The sequence below is a fragment of the Carica papaya genome, chromosome 9 (assembly GCF_054855325.1).
Source record: "Carica papaya isolate Zhongbai chromosome 9, ASM5485532v1, whole genome shotgun sequence".
NCBI classification, from domain to species: domain Eukaryota; kingdom Viridiplantae; phylum Streptophyta; class Magnoliopsida; order Brassicales; family Caricaceae; genus Carica; species Carica papaya.
In genome coordinates, this window is record NC_142317.1 from 17,408,246 (window position 1) to 17,413,039 (window position 4,794).

A 4,794-nucleotide genomic window follows, 5' to 3' on the forward strand; every position below is an offset into this window, starting at 1 on the left:
CCAACCGCATCACCTGACACCACCACAACACAATCCGGTGCCCCCACCATATTATCCAATACCACCGCAGGGCCATCAGTCCATCCTCAGCACAGTCCAGTCCTTCTTCCGCGGGGCTCAGTTCTTCCCATGATAGACCCAGGCTATATTGAGAGGTATAAAAGACTGAACCTATCTACTTTTGCAAGTGTATCTTCCTTTGAAGAGGCCGAGTACTGGTTAGCTAAGACAGAAAAGGCCTTCACAACTCTAGGGGTGACTCCTGAACAAAGAATCATACTTGCCACCAACATGCTGGTGGGAGAGGCAGGCCACTGGTGGCAACTCAAACAAGCCACCCTACCTGTTCCAGTCACTTGGGAACAATTTTTGATGGCCTTTAATGTAGAGTACCTTCCAGAGCATCTCTGGCATCTGAAAGAAATGGAGTTTGCACATTTGGTCCAAGATGACATGACCGTATCAGAATATGCTCAAAATTTTTAGAGTTGGGCAGGTATTCCCCAAGAATATGATGGATGAAGGCAAGAAGGCGAGAAGGTTCGAATGGGGCCTCTGTCCTGAGATCATACAACAGTTGTATGTGTTAGAACTTAGTACTTACTCGGCTGTTCTGGCCAAGGAACAATTAATGGAGAGGAACCTTCGCATTTTTCCTCCAGTAGTAGGAAACCTCAGGCCATCGGCTCCACACTGCATACCAGCATCTACTGCACCTATTCAATAGAACAAGAGACCTAGGCCGATGACTCAGGCTCTCCCTCAGGTTTTAGCAACAAGACGCGGTAGGACCTATCAGCACTGTGGTAAGGATCATGGGGATCGACCTTGTTATCGCCTCAATAAGACTTGCCGCATATGTGGTAGCATCCAACATTATGCAAGGGAGTGCCCGAGGAACCAGAATCAGGTCAGACCTCCTATTCAGGGTAAGGCAAGACTTACAACCTCATTCAACAAGATGCAGAAGCCAACCCTGACATGGTACAGGGTATATACACTATCCGTAACCATCTTGTACATATTTTGATTGATACTGGTACCTCGCATTCGTTTATTTCATATGTTTTTACATCAAAATTAAATATATTACCTTAAAAATTTGATTCTGTATTGTTTGTGTTTACACTTGGAAGTACGACACTATTGGGGGAGGTTATATAGAGAGCATGTATCATAGATATAGCAGATAGGAAATTGAGTGTGGACCTAATAGAAATTGGCACGGGAGACTTTAACGTAATTTTAGGAATGAACTAGCTAACAGCATATCACGCCACAGTAGATTGTTCTCGCAAGAAGGTTGTATTCAACCCTCCTAGTGATGAGTCATTTATAAATTAATAAAAATTTTAACATTTGTTCCCTCAAAATAAATTTTCTTATTATCGAGTACTTTAATCCGACTGTTTTCTCTAATTAGACAAATCCAAGAAAGAAATTTGTATTTAAGAGATTCCGATAATCTGATACTTTCTGGATGTGTTCCCGGATGAACTACCTGGACTTCCAATGGACAAAGAAGTCAAATTTACCATAGACCTTCAGTCAGATACCCAACCTATTTCGGTTGCTCCTTACAGCATGAGTCGTGTTGAGATGGAGCTGAAAAAATAGATCAACAAATTACAAGGCAGTGGATTCATCTGACATAGCGTGTCCCCTTGGGGTGCCGTAGTCACATTTACAAGAAAAGGAGATGGAACGTTGAGGTTATGTATTTATTATAGAGGTCTGAACATGGTCACAATCAAGAACAAGTACCCCCTCCCAAAGATCGATGACCTTTTTGATCAATTGTAGGGTGTCTAGGTCTTCTCCAAGATAGACTTGCGTTCATGTTACCATCAAGCAAAGATCAGGGCAAAAGACATTCCGAAAACAGTCTTTCGAATTAGGTACGGACACTATGAGTTTTTGGACATGCTATTTGGACTAACCAACACTCCAGCCATCTTCATGGACTTGATGAACAGGGTTGTTAGATAATTTATGGATTAGTTCATCATTGTGTTCATCGATGATATCTTGGTTTATTCAAAAAACAGAGAGGAACACGTTCGCCATCTGACTTAGGTTTTGTAGGTTCTCAGAGAGAAGAAGTTGTATCTAAAGTTGAGTAAGTGTAGGTTCTAGCTTGAGCAGACTACCTTCATAGGGCACATCATATCAAATGATGGAGTGTCAGTGAACTCCGAAAAAGTTAAAGCCGTGCTCGGCTGGGAAAAATTAACCTCGGTCAAAATAATTCGTAGCTTCTTGGGGATGACAGGTTATTACCGCAGGTTTCTGGAATGATTTTCTAGCCTAACCGCTCCTCTGACTCGGTTCACAAAGAAGAATATCAAGTTTGAGTGGAACAAGAACTGTGAAAAAAAAATTTTAGAACTAAATAAATGGTTGACTACTGCACCTGTGTTAGGCTTGCCGAGCGGATCGGGTGGATATACAGTTTATGGTGATGCATCCTACCTAGTGTTGGGTTGTGTTTTGATGCAGTATGAGAATGTCATAGCCTATGGGTCCAGGTAGTTGAAGAGTCATGAGAAAAACTACCCCACCCATGACTTAGAACTTGCCGCAATTATCCATGCTTTGAAGACTTGGCGCCATTACTTGTATGGGGAGACCTTTCAAATCTATACCATCCATAAGAGCTTGAAATACATATTCACTCAAAAGAATCTCAACATGCGTCAAAGAATGTGGATAGAACTCTTCAAGGACTATGATTGCAACATCTTATATCACCCGGGTAAGGGTAATGTGGTAGCCGACGCACTCAGCAAAAAAAGTGCATGTATATTAGCTCATTTGATAGTTTCAGAATGCAGGGTAATAGGGGTCGTACAACATGTATGACTTCAAGAACTGAAGAGAGTTACATGTTTGGCCCATCTTGTAACAGCCCCGGTAATTCAATATGGAAATTATATTATAAATATTATAAATATTAAATGCGGAAGCGAAATCAAAATTTCAGTTAACATCCCTTACACGAAAACCAAAAACGTACTTAAAATATAAAAGATTAAACTAACTAAGAGAGAAACTCGAAAATAAAACTATGAGTATGACTACAGAGTCTCTAGGCATCCCCTTCGTCGTCCTCCTGCGGAACGGGCTCGGGAACCATGTCTTCCTGATCTGAAATGGTTAGATAAGGAGTGAGCTACACTAGCCCAGTAAGAACATCACGATATCTCACCGTCACGGAGGTAAAGGTGGGTAGAAAAACACAAAAGACCAATGGAGCATGATTTACAACAAATCCTTTTTATTTATGATAAAACCTTTACCATCCACTTACCTCGGTGGAATTCATGAAACAATATAAGAAAACAATAACATTATCACAATCATGGAATAATATAAGCTGTAAAACATAGCACTTATCACGCATTTTGTAATTCAATCATTATACAACATATCCTTTTCTCATTTACCAGCCTACTAGTATCCATGGGGGTCCCTAGGGGTCCCGCTACCCGTTAACCTTTAACATTCATAATCAGTTTCCAGGGCCGTCCCCATACCCTGTCCGGTATGGGCGCCAAAACCATAAACCTCAATACCCCGTTCGGTATGAGGGTGAAACGGGCCGTCCCCATACCCCGTCCGGTATGGGCGCCAAAACCATAAACCTCAATACCCCGTCCAGTATGAGGGTGAAACGGGCCGTCCCCATACCCCGTCCGGTATGGGCGCCAAAACCATAAACCTCAATACCCCGTCCGGTATGAGGGTGAAACGGGCCGTCCCCATACCCCGTCCGGTATGGGCGCCAAAACCATAAACCTCAATACCTCGTCCGGTATGAGGGTGAAACGGGCCGTCCCCATACCCCGTCCGGTATGGGCGCCAAAACCATAAGATCTCCATACCCCGTCCGGCATGTGAGACCACAATCCCGGTAGGGTTCCCTACGGACCCGGTCCGTCCACCATCTCTCAGGATATCTAGTCAGGCTGACCCCATCATACAACTATCAGTCTACACAATGTTTCATTTTCCTTTTCCTCAATAAGCATCATCAATTCACATTTAAACAAGCAAATCGTAATTCATGCCGGACAGACAACATACAGTATCAGTTCTTCAGTCATTCAACCCATAATTAATAAAACAGTAATATATGCACTCAAAACTATAAAATGAACACATCAAACCTCATAATGCATTTAAAGCTGTAAAACAGGCCAAATAACAGTAAATCATCAATCACACTAGACTCGGGCTTCATTAGCAACCTTAAGCAATTTCACACATGCGTTAATTCAAGAAATACCGTTTTATCATTTTGAACTTTAATACCGTGATAGGAAATAGGGTGAGGGGTCCTTACTTGTTTTCGGGATCCGAATACGATTCACAGTGCGCCTACAGGCCGTCCCTAATTTTCCCTGAATTTTTCCCGGGGAACTGAAACACACTAACGGTACCTGTACGTGTTCCAAAAAATCTCAAATTAGGCTCACGACCCCTTTTTGGCCAATATCGCAACTCCGGCACGGCGGCTCCGCCGCTTGCGGCGGCGATTCGCCTCGGGTTGGCTGTTTTCGGCCGTTTCCGGTCGAATTCGGCCACACTTGCATCGGTCCCTGCGAGAAAACAACCCTAGGGCCCTCGGGGGGCCAAAAAATCACGGAGAAGCGGAGCTTACCGGCGGCGGCGCTCTCTGGTGCGGCGGCTCTCCGGCGAGGTTCGTGGTTTGGTGATTCGGCTCCGGTCAACCTGTAGAGAAAAGAATGGTGATCACGGTGATATAAAAATTGCATCAAACGGAGGCCGGGA